Source organism: Saccopteryx bilineata, chromosome 7 (genome assembly GCF_036850765.1).
Source record: "Saccopteryx bilineata isolate mSacBil1 chromosome 7, mSacBil1_pri_phased_curated, whole genome shotgun sequence".
Classification (NCBI taxonomy): Eukaryota; Metazoa; Chordata; class Mammalia; order Chiroptera; family Emballonuridae; genus Saccopteryx; species Saccopteryx bilineata.
The window spans coordinates 48,368,988-48,381,536 of NC_089496.1; the positions used below are offsets into that span (position 1 = coordinate 48,368,988).

General features: G+C 42.3%; 1 protein-coding gene across 12 annotated transcripts in view; it reads right to left on the reverse strand.

The window, feature by feature from the left end:
• The window catches only part of PDE1C (phosphodiesterase 1C), a 458,978-nt gene that overhangs the window by 293,624 nt on the left and 152,805 nt on the right, over positions 1-12,549 (reverse strand). The window lies entirely within an intron of this gene.

Below are 12,549 nucleotides of genomic sequence, written 5' to 3' on the forward strand. Positions count from 1 at the left end.
CTATGAACCTTTGACGTGATATGATGAAAACGTCTCTTTACCTCTCTCTACCTCCCCTAGATCACATGACCTCTGGGTATTAAGCATGTTTCTAGCTTCCGTAAACCGGAGGCTTTAACATCAGCCACACATGCGCATCTCCAACGTGCCTTGTTCCCGAAGACCCAGTAACGCGCCTGAGTCACCTCGCTTTGGGCTCCTGCCTCCCTCTCTCATCAACCACCTCCTCCCTCCTCTCAACTCTCAGGATGAGTCTTCCTCCGGGGGAAGTGCTTTACAAATACAAACCAACCATCTCAGAGCCCACACCTCCCACTCCTCACTTACTGCACGTTCACATTCCTGGCCACTCTCCACCTGCTCCGATCACCCCAGGGCAGGTACCGGACAACCAGGGACAGCCTCTGAGCTTCGGAGCCACTGTGATTATTCAAACTGGCAGATCCTTCGCCTGCGGACCCCGCCCTGCCGACCCTTCCTGCAGGAACCTCGGTGAAGACTCTGCCCGCAGCCCCCCAACCCCCTGCCTCATATAATCCACCCAGCCGGACCCCTGACCAGCACTCCTCAAAATGATCACAGTTACCAAAAAAACAAGGAAAGTCTAAAAACACTGCCACAGCCTAGAGGAGTCCAAGACGACGATGGGGTCCCACAATCTAGAAACGACATCATGTAAAAAGCTAGGGAGGCCTGACCTGTGGTGGCGCAGTGGATAAAGCGTCGACCTGGAAATGCTGAGGTCGCCGGTTTGAAACCCTGGGCTTGCCTGGTCAAGGCACATATGAGAGTTGATGCTTCCTGCTCCTCCCCCCTTCTCTCTCTCCTCTCTCTCTCTTCCCCTCTCTCTCTCCTTTCTAAAATGAATAAAAAAAAATTTTTTTTTTAAAAGCTAGGGAAATTTAAATGTACTGTGTCCTTCAGTGAATAAAATAATGTATCGACATTGGTTCAGGAATTGTGACAAATGTACCCTGTCAATATAAGAAGGGAAACTGGGTATGGGGTCCAGGGGAACTCTTCATACCATTTTTGCAAATTTTCGCCAAGTTTTAAAACTGTCCTTAAATTAGAAGTTATTATAAAAATACAAGTAAATAAATAATAAAATAAATAAGTAAACAGTTATCATAAAAGAGGTCTATGAGCAAATTTTATTTTAAGTGTCGAGCCAGAGGGCACGGCCACAACCCTTACCCCATTACCACTGGCTAGTGCTGGTCACTCTTCCCAGAGGAAGGAATAAAAGCCTTTATCCTTGCACAAAAATACTGTCAGGTCTCCAAGCCATGCCCCTACTAGAGAGCTGTGTCCGCCCCCCCTTCCGTGCAGAGGGCGTGCCTTTTACTAAGTCACACCCTGACGCTCTATGGGGCACGAGAGAGTGTGCACCGAGGGGTAAGGAGCAGTGTCGGCTAATGGACATGCACGTGGCAGGTGGGTGGCAAACAGACTTGCAGACAGGGAATGCCTCCCCAAGACCCTCACCAGCCACCTACAGCTCACAGCGGGAGAAATCGCCGTGGTTTGTTGTGCCTAAAGAACAGCTCTGCTGATAAGATCAAAAGGACTTGGCCCTGGCCGGTTGGCTCAGCGGTAGAGCGTCGGCCTGGCGTGCAGGGGACCCGGGTTCGATTCCCGGCCAGGGCACATAAGGAGAAGCGCCCATTTGCTTTTCCACCCCCACCCCCCTCCTTCCTCTCTGTCTCTCTCTTCCCCTCCCGCAGCCAAGGCTCCATTGGAGCAAAGATGGCCCGGACGCTGGGGATGGCTCCTTGGCCTCTGCCCCAGGCGCTAGAGTGGCTCTGGTCGCAACAGAGCGACGCCCCAGAGGGGCAGAGCATTGCCCCCTGGTGGGTAGAGCGTTGCCTCTGGTGGGCGTGCCGGGTGGATCCCGGTCGGGTGCATGCGGGAGTCTGTCTGACTGTCTCTCCCCGTTTCCAGCTTCAGAAAAATACAAAAAAAAAAAAAGAAAGATCAAAAGGACTTCATGGCCCTGCCGGCTGGCTCAGTGGTACAGCGTCAGCCCGACATGTAAAAGTTCCAAGTTCAATTCCCAGCCAGGGCACACAGGCGATGCGCCCATCTGCTTCTCAACCCTTCCCCCTCTCCTTTCTCTCTATCTCTCTCTTCCCTTCCCATAGCCAAGGCTCCATTGGAGCAAAGTTGGCTCAGGCACTGAGGTTGGCTCCATGGCCTCCACCTCAGGCACTAGAATGGCTCCAGTTACAATGGAGCAATGCCCCAGATGGGCAGAGCATCACCCCCTGGTGGACATGCCAGGTGGATCCTGGTCGGGTGCATGCAGGACTCTGTCTCTGCCATCCTGCTTCTCACTTCAAAAAATAAAGAAAGACCTTCACACAGAAAGGGGACCACCTCACTAAGACCCATGACCTTTCACTGAGGACACCCCTAAGTCAGCAAACAACTCTTACAGTCACCATGGTCATGAATGACCCCCCTGGGGTGTCCCACATCCACATGGTTTTAGTATCAATCACGAGAAAAAGTAAAGCACATTAGTGACAGGAAATAGACCCCTCCAACTCCTGAAATGCAAGACAGCTTTATAAAAGTCCTAGAAATCTATCTGAATAAAATCTGGTCCTATTCATGAAGGTCTGGTTCTACTAAGTGGAGACCTTACAGTAAACTCCCTGCCCATTTCCTTTTGATCTTTTATTAATCATTCAGTACAGACATAGTAATTCCCTCGCATGCCGGGTTCCATTCCGGGCTCTAGAAATAGGAAGATAAATGAGAATGTTTGCTTTGGGAACTAGTCGACTCTGAAGCAATCACAATAAACGGGCAATACACCATCACTAAGGAGCAAATCAAGAGCGTCAGGAGGCAGGGCAGGTCCCGCCTGCACCACCTCCGGGCCCCCGGGGAACACTACGCACACAACACGACATCTGCCATGGGTCTGAAGCAGGAACAGTTCCTTAGCAGGTCGGGAAAAGACAGCCGACAGCCCGTGCAAACACCACTGGGCAAAGCTCAGAAGCCCAGCAAAGCAGCTCCTTCATTAAAGCAGAGCAGAGAGAGAGGGGGCAGTGACCAGAGACGGGGCCAACGGTGGGTTGGGCCAACTGTAAAGTGCCTTGAGTAAAATGATAATTATTTTAGAATGTCTTCTGTAGGCAAAAAAAAAAAAAAAAGCACTAAAGAATTCTAAGCAAGGTTGGGCTGACGCCACCCTGTCTGTGCTTCAGAACGGAAACTGGCACACTGCAGAGGAGCACACCCCACAAGGACCAGCAGGGCATCTGAGGGGTCCACAGCCCCACTCTGTCTGCGGACGAAATAACCAAGTCTTACACAGACGTAATGAATAAGCTGCGAACTCATGTAAAGCACATAATAGCTTCTTTACCATTTTCTCAGTGAATCAGAAGGCTCGTGTGACCTAAACTATCTCTCTATTAAGGGTCCCGAATGGACATGTGAAAAAAACAGACATCTTGCATATAGAAAAGTGACAAGGTGGGGAAGCCTGGGTCCCTGACAGCACAGCTGAACAGCGTCCCTGGTCCACCCCCCACCCCACCCCATCTCCTAATTTCTTCATGTGAGACATATAAATACCTTCCTTTTACATTCTCAGGTCTTTGTGGGTCACCAAATACCTTCCAAGATGTCACATGGATGCTCATCACATAATATAAAGGTGTTCTCCATATCCAAACAGTACCATCTATAAAGCACTAGGAACTGGATCTTAATAAGTCCTCCAATTATCTAGTGAAAGACAGTCACACTGCATACTCCTCTCGTGTTAAAATTATTAATTTGTTAAATGTGAACAGTTAAAACACACCACAATTTTTATAAGCTATTTTGGCATGTCTTTGCTTTTTTTTTTTTTTTTTTTTAATATTCTGGGAAACTCAAGAAATGGAAATAGCCTGTGTTTCTCTTAACCCTCAAGAGCCCAAAGAACAGTTCGTCTCATGGGATGGCCCGTGGTTTGTTGTTTTTTGTTTTGTTTCATCTTTTTAACTTTAAGGGACGGAGGCGGGGGGGGGGGGGGGGGGGGGCTTTGCTCAAGAAAATGTTGGGAACCAGCAATACCGTTACCTGTGCTGCCGCTGAGAGGCGTGCATGAGCCTAAAACTGGAGAAGGCCAGTCAGCCACGAGAAAATGAGGGGTCTGGAAAAGCCTGGTGTTGATGAAGACACAGAGGAAAGGGTGGTTTTGGGAGATAAGCAAGTAGAATCCACCGGACTTGAACTGACTGGGTGCAGAGGATAAAGAAAGGACTGTCAGGACGGGTTAAGGTTGCCGTTAGGCGGCCAGGTAGACGTTGATGCCATCAGGAAATGCTGGAGGCAGAGCAGCCTGTGGACTCGCAGCTGAGCCATGTTCTGAAAAGTTGCCTTTCAAGACGGAAAATACAGGCAAAGATCCTCTCCATAGTCATGAACAGGAAGCATGCAGTTGACGCGTCCGTGATTCAAACGACACGACTCTATTTCAGTATGCACTCCATATCATGACTAAGACAAAAATTTTCACAGCATGATAAAGGGAAATATAGTACCTTTCTTTTTTTTTTCTTTTTTTTTTCTTTTTTTTTTTTTTTTAAATAAATTTTTATTAATGGTAATGGGATGACATTAATAAATCAGGGTACATATATTCAAAGAAAACATGTCTAGGTTATTTTGTCATCAAATTATGTTGCAAACCCCTCGCCCAAAGTCAGATTGTCCTCCGTCACCCTCTATCTAGTTCTCTGTGCCCCTCCCCCTCCCCCTAACTCTCTCCCTCCCTCCCTCCCATGTCCTCCCTCCCCCCTCACCCTTGGTAACCACCACACTCTTGTCCATGTCTCTTAGTCTCATTTTTATGTTCCACCAATGTATGGAATCATGTAGTTCTTGTTTTTTTCTGATTTGCTTATTTCACTCCTTATAATGTTATCAAGATCCCACCATTTTGCTGTAAATGATCTGATGTCATCATTTCTTATGGCTGAGTAGTATTCCATAGTGTATATGTGCCACATCTTCTTTATCCAGTCTTCTATTGAAGGGCTTTTTGGTTGTTTCCATGTCTTGGCCACTGTGAACAGTGCTGCAATGAACATGGGGCTACATGTGTCTTCACGTATCAATGTTTCTGAGGTTTTGGGGTATATACCCAGTAGAGGGATTGCTGGGTCATAAGGTAGTTCTATTTGCAGTTTTTTGAGGAACCACCATACTTTCCTCCATAATGGTTGTACTACTTTACAGTCCCACCAACAGTGAATGAGGGTTCCTTTTTCTCCACAGCCTCTCCAACATTTGCTATTACCCGTCTTGTTGATAATAGCTAATCTAACAGGAGTGAGGTGGTATCTCATTGTAGTTTTGATTTGCATTTCTCTAATAACTAATGAAGCTGAGCATCTTTTCATATATCTGTTGGCCATTTGTATCTCTTCCTGGGAGAAGTGTCTGTTCATGTCCTCTTCCCATTTTTTTATTGGATTGTTTGTTTGTTTGTTGTTGAGTTTTATGAGTTCTTTGTAAATTTTGGATATTAGGCCCTTATCTGAGCTGTCGTTTGAAAATATCAGTTCCCATATAGTTGGCTGTCTGTTTATTTTGATATCAGTTTCTCTTGCTGAGCAAAAACTTTTAATTCTGATGTAGTCCCATTCATTTATCTTTGCCTTCACTTCTCTTGCCATTGGAGTCAAGTTCATAAAATGTTCTTTAAAACCCAGGTCCATGATTTTAGTACCTATGTCTTCTTTAGTATAAAGTATGTACTTTATTGTTTCAGGTCTTATATTTAGGTCTTTGATCCATTTTGAATTAATTTTAGTACACGGGGACAGGCTGTAGTCGAGTTTCATTCTTTTGCATGTGGCTTTCCAGTTTTCCCAACACCATTTGTTGAAGAGGCTTTCTTTTCTCCATTGTGTGTTGTTGGCCCCTTTATCAAAGATTATTTGACCATATATATGTGGTTTTATTTCTGGGCTTTCTATTCTGTTCCATTGGTCTGAGTGTCTATTTTTTTGCCAATACCATGCTGTTTTGATTATCGTGGCGCTATAATATAGTTTAAAGTCAGGTATTGTAATGCCCCCAGCTTCATTCTTTTTCCTTAGGATTGTTTTGGCTATTCGGGGTTTTTTATAGTTCCATATAAATCTGATGATTTTTTGTTCCATTTCTTTAAAAAATCTCATAGGGATTTTGATGGGAATTGCATTAAATTTGTATATTGCTTTGGGTAATATGGCCATTTTGATTATATTTATTCTTCCTATCCAAGAACAAGGAATATTTTTCCATCTCATTGTATCTTTTTCGATTTCCCTTAACAATGCTTTGTAATTTTCATTATATAGGTCCTTTACGTTCTTTGTTATGTTTATTCCTAGGTATTTTATTTTTTTTGTTGCAATCATGAAGGGGATTATTTTTTGGAGTTCGTTTTCTAATATTTCATTGTTGGCATATAGAAAGGCTATGGACTTTTGTATGTTAATTTTGTATCCTGCGACCTTACTGTATTGGTTTATTGTTTCTAATAATCTTTTTGTGGAGTCCTTCGGGTTTTCGATGTATAGGAACATATCATCAGCAAAAAGTGATAGCTTTACTTCTTCTTTTCCGATATGGATGCCTTTTATTTCTTTGTCTTGTCTGATTGCTCTGGCCAGAACTTCTAGCACCACGTTGAATAAGAGTGGAGAGAGTGGACAACCCTGTCTTGTTCCTGATTTAAGGTAGAAAGTCCTCAGTTTTATGCCGTTTAATAGGATGTTGGCTGATGGTTTATCATATATGGCCTTTATCATGTTGAGATATTTTCCTTCTATACCCATTTTGTTGAGAGTCTTAAACATAAAATTGTGTTGTATTTTATCAAAAGCCTTTTCTGCATCTATAGATAAGATCATGTGGTTTTTGTTCTTTGTTTTGTTGATATGGTGTATTACGTTAACCGTTTTGCGTATGTTGAACCATCCTTGAGATTCTGGGATGAATCCCACTTGATCATGATGTATTATTTTTTTAATATGTTGTTGTATTCGGTTTGCCAGTATTTTGTTTAGTATTTTAGCATCTGTATTCATTAGAGATATTGGTCTGTAGTTTTCTTTCTTTGTGCCATCCTTGCCAGGTTTTGGTATGAGGGTTATGTTGGCCTCATAAAATGTGTTTGGAAGTATTGCTTCTTCTTCAATTTTTTGGAAGACTTTGAGTAGAATAGGAACCAAGTCTTCTTTGAATGTTTGATAGAATTCACTAGTATAACCGTCTGGGCCTGGACTTTTATTTTTGGGGAGATTTTTAATAGTTTTTTCTATTTCCTCCCTGCTGATTGGTCTGTTTAAGCTTTCTGCTTCTTCATGACTCAGTCTAGGAAGGTTGTATTGTTCTAGGAATTTATCCATTTCTTCTAGATTGTTGTATTTGGTGGCATATAATTTTTCATTGTATTCTACAATAATTCTTTGTATTTCTATGATGTCTGTGGTGATCTCTCCTCTTTCATTTTGGATTTTATTTATTTGAGTCCTGTGTCTTTTTTCCTTGGTGAGTCTTGCCAAGGGTTTGTCAATTTTGTTGATCTTCTCAAAGAACCAGCTCCTTGTTTTATTGATTTTTTCTATAGTTTTTCTGTTCTCTATTTCATTTATTTCTGCTCTGATTTTTATTATCTCCTTTCTTCGGCTGGTTTTGGGTTGTCTTTGTTCTTCTTTTTCTAGTTCCTTAAGGTGTGAAGTTAAGTGGTTTACTTCGGCTCTCTCTTGTTTGTTCATATAGGCCTGAAGTGATATGAACTTTCCTCTTATTACGCTTTTGCTGCATCCCAGAGATTCTGATATGTCATATTTTCATTTTCATTTGTCTGTATAAATCTTTTGATTTCTGCACTTATTTCTTCTTTGACCCATTCATTTTTTAGAAGTATGTTGTTTAGTTTCCAGATTTTTGTGGGTTTTTCCCCCTCTTTTTTGCAGTTGAATTCTAGTTTCAAGGCTTTATGATCAGAAAATATGCTTGGTACAATTTCAATTTTTCTAAATTTGCTGATATTGTCTTTGTGGCCCAACATATGGTCAATTCTTGAGAATGTTCCATGTACACTAGAGAAAAATGTATACTCTGTCGCTTTGGGATGAAGTGTCCTGTAGATGTCTATCATATCCAGGTGTTCTAGTATTTCGTTTAAGGCCACTATATCTTTATTGATTCTCTGTTTGGATGACCGATCTAGAGCCATCAGCGGTGTATTGAGGTCTCCAAGTATGATTGTATTTTTGTTAGTTTTTGTTTTAAGGTCAATAAGTAGCTGTCTTATATATTTTGGTGCTCCTTGGTTTGGTGCATATATATTAAGGATTGTTATGTCTTCTTGATTCAACTTCCCCTTAATCATTATGAAATGACCATTTTTGTCTCTGAGTACTTTTTCTGTCTTGTAGTCAGCATTATTAGATATGAGTATTGCTACGCCTGCTTTTTTTTGGGTGTTGTTTGCTTGGAGTATTGTTTTCCAGCCTTTCACTTTGAATTTGTTTTTATCCTTGTTGCTCAGATGTGTTTCTTGTAGGCAGCATATAGTTGGATTTTCTTTTTTAATCCATTCTGCTACTCTGTGTCTTTTTATTGGTAAGTTTAATCCATTTACATTTAGTGTAATTATTGACACTTGTGGGTTCCCTACTGCCATTTTATAAATTGCTTTCTGTTAGTTTTGTATCTAGTTTGATTCTTCTCTTTTGTTTTTCTATCATTTGTTTTTGTTTGTTTGTGTTCCGTACTTCTTTCCTCTGTTGCTACCTTTTTTAAGTCAAGTGTTTTTGTGGTGGTTTTTTTAAGGGTGGTTACCATTAAGTAATGAAAAGGGTACCTACCATATTCATTGTAGTACCCTATCTTATAAGTATTTCTGCACTTCATCATCCTTTGCTACTGTTAATCTCCATCCTCTCCCCCCTTTTTTTCCTTTGTTGTCACAGTTTAAGTTTGGTTTTATTGTGTTCTTGGTGGAGCTGTTACTTGTGGTGTTGTTTTCTTTTGTTCTTTGAATCTGGTTGGAAAACCCCCCTTAGTATTTCCTGGAGTGGGGGCTTTCTGTTGATAAATTCTCTCATCTTTTCTGTATTTGTGAATGTTTTTATATCTCCTTCATACTTGAAGGATAGCTTTGATGGGTATAGTATTCTTGGCTGAAAGTTCCTCTCTTTCAGGGCTTTAAATATTGGGGTCCACTCTCTTCTAGCTTGTAGAGTTTCTGCTGAGAAATCTGATGATAATCTAATAGGCCTTCCTTTATATGTTGTACTCTTCTTTTCCCTGGCTGCCTTGAGAATTTTTTCTTTGTCATTGGTTTGTGTCATCTTTATTATGATGTGCCTTGGAGTGGGTTTGTTGGGGTTAAGAAAACTTGGTGTTCTGTTTGCTTCTTGAATTTGAGGCTTTAGTTCCTTCCACAGGCTTGGGAAGTTCTCGTCTATTATTTGTTTGAGTATATTCTCCATTCCATTTTCTTTCTCTTCTCCCTCTGATATACCTCTTATTCTTATGTTATTCTTTCTGATGGAGTCAGACAATTCTTGTAGAGCTTTCTCATTTTTTATTATTTTTGAGTCTCTTTCTTCTTCTCTCTGTTGTGCCTCAAGTTGTTTGTCTTCTATTTCACTAATCCTATCTTCAATCTGGGCTGTTCTGTTAGCTAAGCTTGTTACCTCGTTTTTCAGCTCGTGAATTGAGTTTTTCATTTCTGTTTGATTTGTTTTTATAGTTTCAATTTCCTTGGTAATATATTCTTTGTGTTCATTGAGCTGTTTTCTGATCTCCCTATATTGCCTTTCTGTGTTTTCTTGTATATCTCTGAGTATTTTTAAGACTTCTATTTTAAATTCTCTGTCATTTAGCTCCAAGGCTTCCAATATGTTAAGTCTTTTCTCCATAGATTTTTTCCACATCTATTTGTGTTACCTCTCTTTCTTTTGTATCCATAATATTCGATTTCCTCTTTCTTATCGGCATCTGAGGGTGGTCTTATTGATAGCACTAATTAGAGTTAATAAAGAGTAAAAAGAAAAAAAAAAAAAAAAGGGTAAACACCCCACAAAAAAAAAACAGTAATAATTTATTATTTCCCCCTTTTTTTCTCTCTTCTCTTTCCCTCCTCTCCCCTCCTCAGGGAAATATCATGCCTATAATGGAGGGCCTGATTTGGGGTGAAGAGTTCAAGGGGCAAAAAAAGGGAGTAGGGACCTACTAAATGCAAAAAAAAAAAAAAAAAAAAAAAGAAGAAAATCTTAGACAAGCATAAGATGATTTGCTTGTAAGTGATGGTCAACTAAGAGATATAATGAGAGGGATAAGAGGGAATCAGAAAAAAGGACCAAAAAAGAATAATAAAGAAGAAAAAATAAAATTAATAAGTAAAAATCTGTTGTATTAAGTTGAGCGAAGACTAAATACAATGGAGACCTTGGGTTGGGAGGACCCAAAATGCCACAAAAATAAACAAACAAGAGAAAAAAAAAATAAAAACAAAAGCAAAAAAGAGAAATAAAGCCAAAAAAAAGCCTTGAGTCCCAAATTAACTAATTTGTTCGTGATTGAGGATTATATGGGAGGAAAGTAAAATGAGAAAAGAAAAAACGAATAGAAAGGAAAAAATAAGAAAAAGAGAAAAACGAAGGAAGAAATAAAATAGGAGGAGAAAAAAACAAAATAAAGCAAGACAAAAAAAAAAAACAAAAGAGGAGAGAGTGAGAGTTAAGTGTTTTGGAGTATAACCTTAAAGGAGGGTGAGGATGAAGAAGAAAAATAAAATGCAACACTCATGGGTAGTGTAGTTCAAGAAAGGGGAAGCATAAGATGGGCAGAGAATAGAAGGACCGAGGTGGAGGAAATAAAGGCAAAAAGATAGAAGAAACAAACAACAACAACAACAACAAAAAAAAAATTAATGGATCAAGTTGTAAAGTCTGTGGGTTTTTCTTGATTTTGAGAGGTTAACTTCTTCCTTTTTCTTTTCTCTCCCTCTTCCTAGTCGGTGACTCTGTACCCCAGGCTCTGCCCCTGTGTCACTCTTAGGTAGGGATTTGCAGTTGATGGGATTCTATGGCAATGTCATATAATTGGCTTTAGTCTTGCTGGAAGTAAAGGCTTGTTGGCGTTTGCAGGGTCCAACGATGAGAGAGTTTGCTTTCCTGGATTCTCTCTCCTAGTCCCCCCTTTCTGAATTAGCAGCCTGGTGATCCAGCTATAAGGCTGCAACTGCTTCTGCCTGGGGAGTAAGAGGCTCAAAGAGCTGGGAAATCCCCACTCTATCCCCACTCAGTGCAAGGCTTTGGGAAAGGCTCTGAGAGTCAGGGCCTCCAGTGTAATCAGGCGGGGGTGGGAGTCAATTGTTGTCAAGGTGACTGTTCAGCGCCTATCATTTAGTTGGACCTCTCAACCCAGGCTTTCCACACTTTGTAGCCTGTTTTTGCAGGGAAGAAGAGGCACTAGTCTCTGCTTATGACTAGTGTAGTATAGACCTTATTATCTGCCAAGTCCTTCTTGTTAGCGTTTATCCCTGAATATGGAGGCTCTATCAATCAGAAGTTGCCCCCGCCCCTTTAGCGAGAGGCACTAAAAAATATCACGCCTCTTGTCTTGGATCGCTAAACTGAGAGAGATCTTATCAATTAGAACCGAGGGTGCGCAGATTTTATGGGTTAAGCTAATTTCAGTGATTGGGTCGCAGCTGTGTTTCCGAAGGTATTTTAGGCTGCCTGTGCGCGCCCCTCCCCCAACGCTTGATTGTTAGCTTGAATGGCTGGGCGAGGTGCCCCGCCCACGGAGAGAATCTCCCAAGCCTCTCCCGCTCGCCCCGCCGCTGTTGGCTGGACCGCACCAGGCGCAGGATAATGGAGCCCCCTGGGTGTGCGGGCCAGTAGGGCGCCCTGGGCGCGTGGAATGCCCAAGGCACGCGCGCGAATGGGGCGCTCCGGGCACTGGTGGCCGGCGACCCCCACTCGCAGTGTGCGGGCCGCTGGGAACGTCAGTGGTGCTCAACCGGACCGGGCGCGCGCACGGCGGCTCGCCGCTCGCGGTGGCGGTTCGCGGGGGCTCGTGGCAGCTCGCGGTGGCGGTTCGCGGGGGGTTCGCGGGGGCTCGCGGTCGGCCGCTCGCGGCGGTTTGTGGTTCCCAAGTATATGGGCTGACTCACCGCAGGCACACTCCCTGGCGGCTTGAATGAGCGTCGCTGCGGTAGCTTCCTCCACACCCTCGTCTCTCAGATTCAAGTGATAACAGTCCTTTTGCTTTCAGTTTGTGTGGAACTCCGGAATGCTCCGAGGATAAATTTTTCTGTTTCTAGTTGATAAATTTGTTGTGATTTAGGGGAGAGCTGTCGGTCGCGCTTCTCACGGCGCCATTTCCGTATATAGTACCTTTCTTACCGAACCCAAATGATAATAAGAAAACTAAAATAATAATTAATGTGTTAATACCTTACGATTTTTCATTTCTAAGGAAAGAAGAAAACCAGAAAGGGGTGAAGGAATTTCGGTAGAAGACATC